Source organism: Papio anubis, chromosome 6 (genome assembly GCF_008728515.1).
Source record: "Papio anubis isolate 15944 chromosome 6, Panubis1.0, whole genome shotgun sequence".
Lineage (NCBI taxonomy): Eukaryota > Metazoa > Chordata > Mammalia > Primates > Cercopithecidae > Papio > Papio anubis.
This window is the reverse complement of record NC_044981.1, coordinates 38473708-38489846: the sequence shown is the minus strand read 5'-3', so window position 1 is coordinate 38489846 and position 16139 is coordinate 38473708. Positions and strand designations below refer to the sequence as shown.

The 16139-nt window shown below is 41.7% G+C and overlaps 1 long non-coding RNA gene across 1 annotated transcript in view; it reads right to left on the bottom strand.

The window, feature by feature from the left end:
- Nucleotides 1-1090: 1090 nt before the first annotated feature.
- Nucleotides 1091-16139, bottom strand: part of LOC110743066 — a 43538-nt gene continuing 28489 nt past the window's right edge. Inside the window, exon 2 of the long non-coding RNA XR_002521541.2 lies at nucleotides 1091-2753. This is a non-coding gene — a long non-coding RNA (uncharacterized LOC110743066). The remainder of the gene's footprint in view (nucleotides 2754-16139) is intronic.

Sequence of the window (16139 nt, the reverse complement as noted above, 5' to 3'; positions counted from 1 at the left end):
GGCTTATTCTTGAAAGAAATCAAGTGTAACACTCCAGGTCCACTAAGAGAATCAGAGTGCAAGCTAGATAGTTCAATGGAAAGAATTTAATGTGGGCGACAAGCTATAAAAATATCCTGAGTTGAAAGCAAAACAGGGACTGCTGAAGAAATCCAGACTAACAGAAGCCACTTCTCCCTTTAGACCTGAAAGTACAGTGGAAAGTGTTACTGTAGCCTTGTAGAGAATGCCCAGAGGGGGCTACAGCCGCAGTAAGGAATGCTTAGAGAAAGCTGGGAGGTGGGAGGGGCTGCTGACTCGAAAGACTAGAAATGAAATAGCCACTCCCACAGATTCTACTGAAGAGTGGAGGGGAGAGGGTGTAAAATACCCTGGCTGCTTTTACATTCTTTCAATCTCATCGGGGCTTTTCATTGGCCAAGCCCAGCTGGAAGCCAAGTGGCCAAAACCTAGTTTGCACAATCATCAATTGAATGGACACTGGGGCTGGGACTGTCCTGACTGTTCTGACTCCTTCCTCAACCATCAACCCTGAAGAAAAGCAAACATGGAATCCCAGGAATAAGAGGCTTTGGACATGCTTAAGAAGGGCTTGATCTGTTGTATGGAACACATATAGATCCAGATGACGGTCAGTCGAAGCCTTATCAGGAAGACACCCAAACTGCGGTGCAGCTCTAGAGAGTCTCAGCTCCCTTAACAAGGATCCTTAGCATAAAGAATGCTTGGTCCTCCATTGGGCAGGACTGGCCAGGGCCTGGTGTGCCCTGCCCTGCCCAGCCCAGTTGTTGGCAGGGATCTACCTGGGTAAAATGCATCCTTAGTTCTAACACTGGCAGATCCCAGGGATACTGCAGCTGGAAGCTAACTGCACTCCAAGGCATATTCTTCAGAGGCAGATTGTAATAGTATATCTCCATGGCTGCCACAAAGACTACATGACTGTCCAAACTAGGACACTTAAGAGTAAAGAGCCTTGTTAATCACACTAGGGCAACAGGCAAAAACTCCAACTGGCTGGACAAGTTGGTGTATGTGGTCCCTGAGTGTAATGGCTGTGATCTGGAACAAAGGGCAACTGACAGTGCTGTGAGGGTAATTAAGGTGAGTTTATTTCTGCTTTTTGTCTCTTCAGCATAATTGCTTATTGAGATAGGCATTGTCTGACTGAAACTGGTAACCCTGCATGTTAATGCACTGGACAAAATCAGGTTAGCATGAAAACCCTGTGAGGTAAGGAGTTGATGAAGGCAAGTAGAGGTTGAACTTTGGGCATTTATACCTCCATCCTGCCCCATGTGGGGCTGGTGGATTCCAGTCTGGGGAGCCTGCCTCCTACCAATGCTGCTCCTCTCAAGAAGGAAGACCCTGGCCTAATAGGATTCTTTTTGGAAACTGTAGTAACTTAGGGTTTTTCTTTCTGTAAACGTACTAGGGTTTGAAACAAGCTAAAACTGCCTTTGCTCTTGAACCAACAATGCATTACTAGATAAATCATATTCCTCTGGTACTAGATATTCTCAGACTAAAATAAGACACAGGAAGAATAGACCTATTGCAAAATGGAAACACTGAAAGCCTAAATATTAGGACACTGAGACTATCAAGTACAATAGACACCTAAGATTAAGACACATTCAAAAATGAGGAAAATGAAGTATAAGAAAGCTGATACAACACAAGTGGATATAGCTGAAGAACAAATTGGTGAATTGGAAGATCAGATTGAATCATCACAGAAAATAGAAAATGAGATGGAAGGTGTTAATTGTAAACATGTAGATAATACTCAGTCTATCTACAATAATAAAGATAAGTCCTGAAATGACCATATTTTGAAAGGCTTCAGGAAGTGTATGGAGAAACTTTACAACTAGATTCAATATGATAAACTGTAAAATTCAGCTATGAAAACTTCCAAAGGATCATCTACAAAACAATCAGAATTATTATACTCAAAATGGTGGATGAAATAATTCTAAAGAGTTAAACTTGTCCTTGTAGAAGTCCTCAAGTATACTTAAGTAGATCATAATCGTGTACCTGTTACTCAGATTAAACTCAGTACTTCCATCTTCATTTATCCCACTAGGTGTATCTGCCTTATTCTGCTTTGCTGGAATTCTTTAAACACTAGGCATCCTATCCTTCTAGTCACAATACTGATTGACAAAGTCCCTCTTTAAAATCACTGTCACACATAGCACAATCAACACTCCTTAATGTCCAATAGTGCCATCAAATTTCACAGCTTGCTTTAAATGTCCTATATCTGGCTTATTCGAATCAAGGTCCAAACAAGCTTACTATTGCATTATTTGGCTTAACCTAGGGTCACTAGAAGACAGAATTGAAGCAAGACTTCATTGCTAATGCTTACTTGAGGCATACAATCCTGGAGCAACAACAAAAGGAATTTAAGATGGAAGACTGGGAAATATACACAAGCTTATTAGTACCAAGTCAGCCATTGATTCACAAAGATCACAGATGATTGAGGCCTGGAGAGTGACCAGTAAAGATGATAGAAGTCATCTGTTGGCTCCCATCTTCTAGTATTTGCTGGTCAGTTTCTTGGAGTAAACTTCTGGGTGTGTCTGGTTAGCCTCTCTGGCAGGTGGAGGGAAATACAAATCCAAGCAATGTGGCACTTCATCTGAGCCCAGAAGCCCCAGAAGGAGCTGGAAGCTGTGACATGCAGCTAAGCAGCATGACGTATAGGTCAGCATGTTGTTGGCCAGTGTCCACCGCATCTGAAAAACAAGTGACACTGAGAATCTGAAAGGACTTCTAAAATGTCTGCTAGTGCTTAAGCTTAAGTCTTCCCATAACGGTCCCCTCCCCACCTAGTATCATTGAAACACTGGAGGAATTTTGTCATGTCTCACAGAATGTCTTGTATTTAGGTATGACTAAGTGCTTTTATGTCTAACTTGTTCCTTTCCCCTGTATTACTAAAAATTGATAGGTCCTACAGGTTGACTAGATTACTGACAGTCTTGCCAACAAAGGCTTATAATTTCTATTGCATCACATTCAAGGGCACTACACTTGGCTGTTCCTTTTACAGTGGTGCTAAGTTTAGTGAATGGCTCAGCCTGATGCCATCTGAAACCATGATTTCTCATCCTTTCACTGAAGGATTTTAGTTCATATTGATTACAAAAAAAAAAATTCTGTACTTCTCCCCCTGTTGATACCCTTTACAATGTGACTTCACCATTCTTCTAATCAAGAAATGGACCATTTGCCCACCCCCTTGAATCTGAGCTGGCCTTGTGGCTTGCTTGGAAAATAGCAGGTGGTAGAAATGGAACTGCCATTTCAAGCCTGTGCCTTAAGGACCCTTGTGTTTTCCTCTTTATTACCACTGTAATGAAAATGAACCTAGGCTAGGATGAGTCTGATCAGACTGAGGGTGAAAGTCCTATTGTCCCAACTGAGGTCATCCTAGACCAGTCTGAGCTCACCTCTAAATGTGAGCATAGCCTCCTACCCACAGTTTGCTACATACTTTGACTTACTGTAAAGGGTACTTGTAACTGGAAGGTAGTTCAGGGGGCCAGAAGGTGCCCCTTTAAGGTACTGTTATAACTTGACAAACTGTCCCCATATACCTGACAACTTCCTATTCCTGCTTATCCTCAAATAGGATAATATAGGGGAAAGGATATATGGAGAAGGGGTGGCTGCCTTTATAAAATGAGGCCAGAACTGTTACAAACATCAAGGAGTAGTGGGGTCTCAGGGCTATTGGAATCTTTCCCAATGTTCAAAATACTCTCCCTAGCCATGTTTTCTAGGTCTTTCTACTATGCAAGGGTGCTAACCCTAAGATTCCATGCAGAATAAGGTTAGAATCTATGCTCAGATGCTGTAGAAGTGTGCCAGTGATTGCTACAGGACATACATCCTCAGCCTCTAAGTTTTTGCAAATGTTATCAAAAGTTCCAATAGAAATCTGGTTTTTGAGGTACATGCATATAATACTTGAAGGGAACGTGGTATAGCAACTTGCCACTTTACCGTCCTTGTCCCAACAATCACAACGTTGTAGAGAACACTATTGAGAGAATCTAATTTTAAACCACAATATTCCATGATACCTCACCAAAATTTTCAGAGCATGAATAGGTGCTGCAACTGGTCTTCTGCTAGCCCTGTCAATTCCATGATGTCTGACATGGGTGTTGTACAAGAATTGGGACAGGGTTTAGAGGTCCCAAAGCATAATGGGTTTAGTTAACATGTACACATCCTGATCCATGTTTGCACATACTGGCCTTGGTAAAGCCAGTCTCACTTCAGGTACTGTCACTTGGTGGCCAGGGCCCCTAATAACCAGCCAGACTTCCTCCAAGGCAGCTTCCTTTTGGTGTTAAGGATAGTATTTCAGAAATCAATACCCTTAAATTGGCTCAGTGGGTTTATAATATCCCATTCCCACCCAAATGCTGGGTCAAGTCCCCCTGATGACAAATTGGCAAGAATTCCAAGAGAAATAGAATCACCTGTTTCTGTCTGACTTCTTGGAAGCTACTGAGGGTAGTAAGTGGAGTTAGGCCTGAGATAAGTGATAGCTCAAACACAAGCTGAGGTTCCTGGAACTCTATTCTGTAGTTAAAAGGAAGCGTGTTATCTCTGAAGGAAGGCAAGGGGAGTTCTTTGTTACACTTCCAAGGGATGAGCATAGCAATCTGGAATCCTATTGTGTATGGATGCATAAGCCTGTGAGGGTCAGGGAAAGAAGTTCATTGGGTTGGTTCAGCAAAAGTCCTCTCCTAAATGTCTCCTTTCTTTTAAAGGAAGTGTTTAGATTGGCAAGAAACATGCATTGTTGGAAGAAGTGAAGGTTCTGAAATCAGGCCCAGGTTTTAACACCCATCTCAGCTTCCTCACTGTATGACCTTTAACTTAATCTCTGAGCCTCTCCAACACATTTTGTAGATGCTTTCATCCTGAATTGAACCTTACTTTATCTTCAAATGGTATTAAGATAACATACAAAATCCCAAGAAGACTAATTGTAAATATAAACCATACTGGAATTGTGTGGATTCACTTATAAAGGTAATTATGCTGAAAATTAGTTGTAAAGGACAAACCCTACCCTGGGACCATTCTAAAGGTTTCAACCTCACAAAGATCAATAAAACAGTAGGCCAGAACCTACTTTTGCCATCTAAATTGTGATGTGAGAGGTACCACAGATCAATGGGCAATACAAGAATGATAGGTACAACTGGTGAACAATTTAGAAAATGTTTTAGCAGATTTTTTCATCTCAAAACTACAGAATTGGAGTGATGTATAAAAATCAGACTAGAGACACTAAAACTGAATAGTAATGCTTATCACACTCTTGGAGGTAGTTTTTGTTCTGTCTTAACTTTAAGAAAGATGATAGAGGATATTGACATTCATGTGTATACACTAAAGACATCAAGAAATACAGCAAATATACTGTGGACAGGCCATGACCTGTCTACAGTATTAACATTTCTCCAGGAATGGGGCCTTGAAGCAGCTCTAATCCCATTCTGCCCACTCTGATTGCCAGAGTAGTTACAAATATTCCCCAAATCTCAGTAACTTAGCACAAGTGTGTTTTGCTCATGCTGGAGTGTTAGGTGGCTCACCTATAAGCAATGGCTTATAGAGCTGAGATGAAAGGAGCATGAACTCCTACATATGTCTCTTCAAAGTCTTCATAGCCGTGGAAAAATGAATGACCTTCATGGGGTTGGTGACCAAACCTGGAAAATTGTCTAGCACCTTTAACAGTATGTACAAATGTTCACTTGCCACTGAAATTTTCACTGAAATAGAAATCAACCACATTACTAGGCACTATTCAGTTGGGATTATATCCTTAAGACTTCTCCATGGAAGACGACATAGATTTATCATCTAGTACAAGGTTATTTAATCATTATGTACTGACAGTAGTTCAGATTGGTACCAGTGTGGCCCAGACTCCGTAGCTCTGATATACAGTCTTTCCACAGTATGAACAGAATCCAGTCCCACTCCAACTTCAAGAGAACCTAGAAAACAGAATTGTCAGACAATGCTATGTGCTCCCAAATTTGTTTTCCCCTTTGTGGACACAAGGAAAGCTATGCTGGGTCAATGTTAAGTTGACTGGTTATCCAAAAGTCACTAGGTAACTGGGGGTGACATCAGTGAAAGTGGCAGAATAAGGACCTCTGAAAACACTATCTTCATAAAAGCAATGAGAACACTAGGCAAAATCAAGTTGAACACTTCTAGAATTTAACTGATCCTATAGCAATCCAGGGAAAACAACCAAATCCAGGTAATAGCAAGCTTTTGTGGTATTTTAAAATTCCCTGTTCCCTCCATCACCACCCCAGCTCTGTGGCAGCCTTAAAAATCAACACCTTGCAAACAGTGAAAAACAGCAGCCTGGCAGAGAGGGCAGAATGGGAGTAGAGCTGATTCAAGGCTGCATTCCTGGAGAAATGTTAACACTTTAACCTGTCTGGCCTCATTGGAAGACTCCATTCACAAGGTTGTTCGCGTGACTAAGAGATCACCTAATGCGAAAAGCCTCTTCCATAGGGGCATTTATCAAGAACGATTAAAAGCAACTGTTTAACACTACAGCTGCCTAAGGGCATCGTGGGTAATACTTGGAGCAAACAATAAGCTAAATGAAAAGCTGGAAAATTGTCTACAGGGACTCTGAAAAGCTCCAATATATTCCTATGAATCTGGATGGGCAAGTGCATATGTAGGACTGTATGTGGTGGGAAAGGACCCTAGAAGGCGCTATGTGCTCACCTCTGGCTGACCTTGAGGCTCTGCATAAAGGGGAAATAAAGGCCAAGGTAGAGTTTCAACTGCCTGGCTGAGTGTTGAAGGCATGTCCTAATACATACAGGAAAGCCCTCAGTAAGGACTGGGAAACTTGGTAGTTTCAGGCATTTAAGGAAATCTAAGCAGTAGTAGCTGATCACTTAACCAAATAAACTCCAGTAGTCCCACATAAGACTATAGACCTTGCAGAACTGTTACTAAATAAGCAAAGAACAATCAGCAAGAAGCCCTGGGAGAACTTGATAATCCAGAGTTGCCATAGTAAGATTTCCAGTTTCCAACAAAGATAAATTATAGCTGATATACAAAAAAGCAATTAGTCTCTGAGAAAGTCCAGATTTTAGACTTATTAGATGAAGACTTTAAATCCACCATTTAAAATATTCAAATAAAGACTGTCTAAAGTATGAGAAACATCTAGTCAGGCTACCAATAGAGAAACTTTTTTAAGGAGCCAAATAGAAATTCTCAAGTTGAAGCATAACTGGAATTAAAAACTGTACTAGGAGAATGACACAATGGACTTTGGGGACTCAGGGAAAGGGTAGGAAGAGGGGGTGAATGAAGGATAAGACTACATATTGGGTGCACTGTATACAGCTCACGTGATAGGTGCATCAAATCCTCACAAATCACCACTAAAGAACTTATGTAACCAAACACCACCTGTTCCCCAATAACCTATGGAAATAAACTCCACTAGAGATGTTTGAGACTTGATACAGAAGAATCAGTGAACTTGAAGATAAGTCAATCAACTTTTGAAGATAGATCAAAATGTCCTAAAGTTAGACAGGGGGTGTGGTCATACAACCTTGTTGAATATACTAAAAAGTACCAAATTAGTTTCAAAAAGTGAACTTGATTGTATGTAGATTAAACTCGGTAAGAAGAGAACCATGGGCCTGGAACCACTACCTCAAACTACAACAAATCCTCAGCTGCATGAGAACAGAGGTGAAAACTGAAGTGTGGTTATCCTACTAGAGTGCTTGTATTTCATGTTAGGGTATACTGTAATTGTGATCACCCAACAGGTTCTTGCTGCCCACTGCACAAGCCATTGACTCACCAGGAAAATGGCATTGCAATAAAGAACTTAACACGAGGCCAGCTGCTCTGAGAGACAGTCACTACTCAATCACGCCAAAAATTTTGGGATTACGGTTTTTAAGAATAACTTGGGTGTGTAGGGGCTTGGGAAATAGGGAGTGCTGATAGGTTGGGTTTGGAGATGAAATCAGTTGAAGTTGTCCTCTTGCCACTGAATCAGTTCCTGGGTGGGATGAGGGGCACAAGACCAGATGAGCAAGTTTATCCATTTGGGTGGTGCCAGCTGATCCATCGAGTGCAGGGTCTGCAGAATATCTCAAGCACTGATCTTAGGTTTTATTACAATAGTGACGTTATCCCTGGGAGCAATTTGAGGAGATTCAGAATCTTGCAGCCTCTAGCTGTATAACTCCTAAACCACAATTTCTAATTTTGTGGCTAATTGGTTAGTCCTGCAAGAGCAGTCAAGTGCCAGACAGGAAGGGTTTGTTTTTGGGCAAGCGCTGTTAGCATCTTTATTTCAACTATAAATTCCTCCCAAAATTCAGCCTATACCCAGCAATGAACAAGGACAGCTTAGGTTAGCAGGATGGAGTCAGGTCAGATATTTCATCGTCATAATTTTCTGTTATAACTTTTGCAAAGGTAGTTTCCTAATTGGTCTCACCACATGCAATGGGTGTTAACTGTGTGGATAGGATGTTTGAGAGGCAGTATCAACCACTAGCAGGCTTGTTCTCAGTTAATTCAGTAACTTGACCTCTTTTGTTTAAAAAGACCAAATATAAGCTATTAAGTTGTACATATAGCCTTAGAAAAATGATACCAAATATTCTTCTATTGAATAAATCACAGTACAGCCTGTAAGTAGAACGTTAACCATAAAAAAACTTGGTTGAAAAACAATGTGAAAAGGTATATACCAATTATAATTTACACAATTAGAATAGAACACAAATGCTGATTTATAAAATGTGGATAGTATATAACATAACTTTCCATATCTTTCATGCAAGTACTTGGACTTTAAAATGATGAAAATAAAAACGATGTTTAAGCATAATCTAGTCATGCCACATTACTAAATCACAACTTTCACTGTCAGGCTGGCTGTCCTGTTACCTAAATATAAAATACTTATATATTAAAAGTTCCTGGATGAACCTGACATACATGTTCTTACGCTGCTATGAAACTCTCTGGAAAGCCATGCTTGTTCTGAAACAGGATGAACTTAAGATGTGTGATGCCTTGAATTGCCTTCCTCATGAAAGGGCCTTACAAAAGGTTTCACACATGGCAAATTGGTTCTCCACATGGTAGATACAGCACCACCAAAACCCAAGACAAAGGGACTAATGGTTGAGGCATTTGGAGTCTAGAATATTCTGCTTGGCCCTACAGGTAAAGAAAAGCCTAACATGGAAGCTGCATCAAAATGAGCTTCCATTTCAGCTTTCACTAAGATGGCCAAGGTCTTGCAAGAAGTTAACATGCTTGGACTTCCGGAGTAAATGCATTTGTTCAACTGAGTCCCAGGTGGAAGTCCAAGTTGGTAAATACAGCCTGTCACACTTGCCTGTCATCAGGCTGTCCTGTGTTTGAAGGTCCACATTTTTTATACTGTGGGGAATTTAGGGTCTGGTGTTACCATCTTTAAAGATGGCTATAAATACCACTAACTTTTCATTATACTTGAAGTTCTGGGATACATGTGCAGAATGTGCAGGTTTGTTACATAGGTATACATGTGTCATGGTGGTTTGCTGCACCCATCAACCCATCTACATTAGGTATTTCTCCTAATGCTATCCCTCCCCTTGCCCCCGACCCCCTGACAGGCCCTGGTGTGTGATGTTCCCCTCCCTGTGCCCATATGTTCTCATTGTTCAACTCCCACTTATGAGTGAGAACATAGTGGTTTTCTGTTCCTGTGTTAGAGAATGGTTTCTAGCTTTATCCATGTCCCTGCAAAGGACGTGAACTCTTTTATGGCTGTACAACATTCCATGGTGTGTATGTGCCACATTTTCTTAATCCAGTCTATCATTGATGGACATTTGTGTTGGTTCCAAGTCTTTGCTATTGTGAATAGTGCCACAGTAAACATACATGTGCATGTGCCTTTATAGTAGAATGAAGTATAATCCTTTGGGTATATACCCAGTAATGGGATTGCTGGGTCAAATGGAAATACCACTAACTTTCTTGACTGCCTTCAGTGACTAGAAGAGCCATGTAGGGATAGGACTACTTGAATTGGCTTCTTGCCATAAATAGGCACTTATATATATTTTTCTTCCAACCCCTTTTTTAGGACCCCTTTCTAGCCTGTTAATGCTCTGCATAGAATGGAATCTAGTGAGAGGTTGATGTCTTTAAGTATTGCATTGATATCCTTGATATGTGCTGAATTACAGGAGAAAACTGCAGCTCAAGCTACCAAACTCCAAATTCCCTTCTAGAGTTGGAATGTTGGCAATGTATCCTGCCTCTAAGGAGTTTGAAGCTTTCAGAACAGGAAGGTTGGCTATAGGAGGGACTTGCCATTGGAGGAATAGGCTTGACTTCTCAAGGGTAAGACCTCTTAGGTCTGCTATAGGAAGATAGCAATGCCCTAGAAACTTGGTCTTTAGTGACAAGTAGACCCAGAGATAAACAACTCGAAGTCCCAGATAGCTATTAAATCTAGTTGAGCTCCACAATGTGGGGAGAACAGACTTAAACTACTCTCCCCCCACCTCTCCCCACCTTGGAGATTAAAAGGAATAACATGCCCTCCAGATTTGGTTGGGTGCTCTCAAGTGGTCCGTTCCCAGTATAAGATAGAATGCTGCTACAGTCACCCAGCTTCATGGCTCCATGGATGTGACCAAGCCCTTGCCTGGTAGCTCCAATCTTTTAATACCCTATCATCAGTACTCAGATTCTGTAAGGGACCCAGTAGCACCCCAGGGACTGCTTTTCTGTTGCAGATGGTATAATCTTGCTCAGAACCTTAGAGATCTGTGCTGCAAGTCTATTATTGGGGCTTACCAAAGACCAAAAAAAAGTATGCTTATCTGCCCTTGATACTTCTGACTTGTTAATATGGCCTGAGTTTGTAATACAGCATGGACCTTACTAGAGTACTCTATTTCTTTGGGCCTCACTTGAAACTGATTTTCAAGGACCCAAGAAATCCATTAAAGCAACATTCCTGCCAGGTATGGTGGCTCACGCCTGTAATCCCAGCACTTTGGGAGCCCAAGACGGGTAGATCACTTGGTCAGGAGTTCTAGACCAGCCTGGTCCCAGCAGCAAGGCAAGCCCTGTCTCTACTGAAATACAAAAATTAGCGAGCATGGTGTGTATGTAATCCCAGTTACTCAGGAGGGTGAGTCACAAGAACAGCTTGAACCCAGGATAGGGTGGTGGGGAGGTTGCAGTGAGCTGAAGATCATGCCACTGCACTCTAGCCTGGGCAACAGAGTGAAACTCAGTCTGGAAAAAAAAAATTTCCTGAGGCTGGTACATGCAATCTTACACTCACAAAAAAGTGGAAGAAAAAAAAGCCAAGAATAATATATGCTTGTCTCCCCAGTCAACATGCTCTTTCTTTTAGTGGTAGTCAATTATGCCTTAGAAGGGGATGTTTTCATATGCTCCAGACCAGACCTCCCATTTGGGAGACTACCGCAATGAAGGTAAATTACGACAAAGAATGTAATTCATGCATGCATAGATTTTAACTTAGACTTTCAGAAAACTAGCCACTCTTACTCAGTGGGTCCAATTAGCATGATGCCACTGAGATAGACCACAGTGGTGTTCAGAACGTCAAGATGATTTGTGTCCTCCCAGACTATAACAGCAAAAAGAAAGATATTGCCTTGTGGCAAAACGAAAGTTTCGGTAGTCCTTACTGATAGTTCTCAAACGTTTTCCTTATAGCTACGTAGTAGTCTCAGAGCAATGTCAATACGTTCCAATAAAAAAGCGTCTGGCACAGCAGCTGTAATTAGGGCTACTGAGTGGAGTTGGAGATGGTCCATTGTCAGTCCCATCTATCTTAGGGATTAGACCAGTGAAGTGTCAGCTACAACCACCACCACCACCCCTGGATCTTTTAAGTGTTTGGTACTAATTTCTGCCATCCCTCCAAGGCAGCTGTATTGCCTTTGATATACAGTTGGAGATTGGAGTAAACAACATTAGAGAGGGCCAAGTTAGAATCACCTGAAACTGCATCATCCTATTCTACCCAAGCCAATGAGCCAATGTGACCTAACAAATTGCTAAGTATATCAAACTTACTCCCAGAACTAGAGGGAAACCACAGGATGGATTCACTGAACCACTGGATTCACTGTGGCATGAACTTCAACCAGGACTCCACTTATCACCTGGTCTCAGGAACCTGATTCTAGCATTACACTCACAATAGCATGGTGGGTTTTCTGATAGATATTGCTTTAGGATCCATATATCCAGCAGACCTCAAATCTGAGTTCCTAACCTAGTATAATTACTCTAAAATGATTTTCTGCCAAAGGATGAGGGAAATACTCCTGGTATTACAGGCTCTTAAGGAAATCCATTCCCCTTCAATAAGACAACTGGCTCAGATCTGGAAACTTCAGATATTGTGTTCATTGCAATTATATCAGGCTTTTCAGTCAGTCCTTGTATCTCTTCTAGTTGTACAAGTTAAGAAATCCTAACTAGCTGCCCATCTATCTCAACCCTAGAACAGGATGATACGTTAGCCAATGCCACAGGTCTCTGAAGGTCAAGTTACCCTGGTGGCCATACAGACCCTTGATACCTCTTATAGTAACTATTAAGATATAAGATGAAGGGCTACCAGTTGACCCTGCATATACATTCCTTCCTGATCGGCTATGGGAACCTAATCTCATGAGTATCTCCTAGTGTCAAATCTGGCCTGTAAAGGACAGTTCCTCAATGTTGCTACCCTCATGAATGCATTATTCATTACTTTTGTCCCCTAGAAGGGCCCAGAAGATAATTTCCTTATGTGTCACATTCTCTGGTATTAGGGAAAAATCTACTGTAACATCCTCCCTGCACCTTCTGACCCCTTCAATACTCTATTGGATCAGCTCAAGCATCTCTCCCTTATTAAGGGTCATTATGATTTCCAAGCTTCAAAGCTTTTCCAGCAGTGTCTGGCTAAGCTCATCTCCAGGTGTCCTAGCCAGGAAATTAGATCCTGGGTCCCTGGGGAGGTGCCAAATGCTTAACCTCATGATCAAACACCTTCAAGATACACGGCCGTGCACGTTCTCACAGGTGACACAGTATGTGTTTACCAAGCATTGCAACTCTTTCAGTGTGGAAGATTTTTCCCAGGAAAGATAATTTCTGGCTTGGGATATCTGAGGTCAGTTATATTATGGAGAGAAGTGGAAACGCAGGGTTTTTTTTTTTGTTTTTTTGTGTTTTTTTGGAGGAAGGAATATAACATCTTTTGACACACCTGCCTGAGAGATAATCTTGTCATGGTCTTCAGGCAATAGGAAGCTCTCTTGTTTGGTTTTTTCTTTTTAAACATAGGGAAGAGGGACCACTTCTCCAAACCCAGAAGGTTTAGGGGGAATCTGAGAATTCAAGGCACTCAAATGTTTACCCAACTGTACCTATCCTGAGTCTGAGTCTCACTTTCTCCCTATCGAGATGATAGTATCTCCTAATGTCAAATATGCAGTCTGAATATGCAGCCTTGACAAGTCTCTCATGCTAGATACATCTTTTGTATTTCTGCCATCTTTACAGTCGTCTTCAGCCTGATATTTCAGTCTGATCTGTCACTTAGCCATGGGCAATGTAAGTCTCCTTAAAGTGGCTGAGAATTTCTGGCTTTCATTGCAGGTCCTAAGTTGGTAGTTGGCTAACCTGAGCCTGCTGTTCTTTCAAGGTTTCTAAGTCAGTTTAAGAAGTCAAGCTCTTCTATGCTTTTCATTGCTCCATAGCATTCAGATGCTAGAGCCACTGTGTTATCCAGTGCTTCCCTTTATACCTATACCTCAATCCAGAAAGAGTGAGAGTCTGGGAAGTAGTAATACAAGGTCTTGCTTCTGGGATCTTTGAGAAATGGAAGGAGATGTCTCAATATTTCATGTGAAGAATGAACATCTGTGTATCCTCCTCACTGGTAGAGATGCCCTGAGGGTATTAAGACTCCTAACTTCCAGGCTGTGAGTGTGTATGCGCTGATCTGATCTCTGGCTTCAGAGGACCCTGAACTAGAAAGCACAGACATACATAGCTTACTTGAGGCCAGACACTGTCAGCATGAGTCTTCACCTGTATACACCTGTCCAAAGCATCTGCTGCTGGAACTGGCAGTGAGTAAGGGGGATGGGACTTGGTCAGACTGAAACGTGCCTATAACAGTCAGGGGAAAGAAGTAACAATGCAACTGGCTCAATATTGCCAAGTCCTTCCCTGAAACTCTCTAATCCGTGCCTCTGACACTTGATTCCAGAAGAAGGAAGAAATGATCTGCCAGTTCCCCTCTCCCATAAATCACACTAACTCCATGAAAAATTGCCTTTCCTATATATCCCACTTAGACATGGGCACTGAGCCAGGGATCTGGAGAATCCTATGCCCTAGTCTGAATTAGGGAAACCCAGGGCAGGAGTTGAGACACCAGCATAAGTACAATGCAACCTGCTACTCAGAAAGGGATCTGAAATGTCACAGGTGTCAGATACATGCTGTGTGTATGTGTGTACATTAAGGGGCAAACATAGATAAGAATATTGAAGACTTGAACAAAAACAGGCATGATCTAAGAGATGCACATGGATCACTGAGCCCAATAACTTAGCCTATCTAGCTTCAAGTATACATAGAACACAAAATGACCAGAAACTAGTCTCGAAGCCTGAAGCTTTATGACCATTGCCATCATCCTCTCTGGGTCTGGTTTTCCCAGAAGTCAGCCTGAGGAAAAAGAATGCAGGAGCCTTATTTGGGAGGTGATCCCTGGGTGTAGCTGTGAGTGGAGTGAGACAAGAGCCAGTAAAGGGAACATGATTTAGCCAGTTATTGCAGGGGCTATCTGGGTCTGAGATTTGCTCCCACTGCGGACCTCTGAGGAGCACTGGAGAATGTCCTTCAGGTGTGCATCTGCAGGATGGGAGACTACACCAGGTATCTTCCATCCCTATTGATTGAGGGTTATCCCTAGGAGTTGGAATTCCCCCACTCTGAACTACCTTGCACACAGGTTGAATGAGTCCTTGGGTTCCAGAAGAAGCCCTTGCAGAATAAAACAAGTAGTGGACCCTTGTGGGTATGATGCTGTGAGCATGCAGACTGTCAACAGCCATACTGAAACCAGAGGCATGCTGGGGGGGATGGAGGTGAGACACCAAACCAGTGACTTACACTTATCTCCTTTGACCAAGATATAACTTATTGACATCTAACCTCAACCCACGTGTTTAGAATTTAGAAAACACTGATTAAATTCTAAGATCAAATCATGCAAATGAGAAGATACTAAACTAATGCCATCAGTCAAAACTCAAGACACATTTAGTGCTATAAATTTCCCTCTACACATTGGCATTGTCCCAGGGTCTGGGTATGTTGTATCTTTGTTCTCATTGGTTTCAAGAACATCTTTATTTCTGCCTTCATTTCGTTGTACCCAGTAGTCATTCAGAACAGGTTATTCAGTTTCCATGTAGTTGGTGGACTTGATTGAGTTTCTTAGTCCTGAGTTCTAGTTTGATTGCACTGTGGTCTGAGAGACAGTTTATTTATAATTTCTGTTCTTGTACATTTGCTGGGGAGTGCTACTTTCAATTATGTGGTCAATTTTGGAATAGAGTCTGATGATGTGGTGCTGAGTAGAGATGTATATTCTGTTGATTTAGGGTGGGAGAGTTCTGTAGATGTCTATGCAGTCTGCTTGCCTGCAGAGATGGAGTTCAATTCCTGGGTCTCACCCATTGCTTCTGTCTTGTTGATCTGTCTAATGTTGACGGTGGGGTGTTGAAGTCTCCCATTGTGTGTATGGGAGTCGTCTCGTAAGTGCTTTAAGGACTTGCTTTATGAATCTAGATTGCTCCTGTGGTGGGTGCACATATATTTAGGATAGTTATCTCTTCCTGTTAGATTTAGTCCCTTTACCATTTATGTAGTGGCCTTCTTTGTCTCTTTTTGATCTTTGATGGTTTAAAGAGTCTGTTTATCAGGACTAGTATTGCAACCCTGCTTTTTTT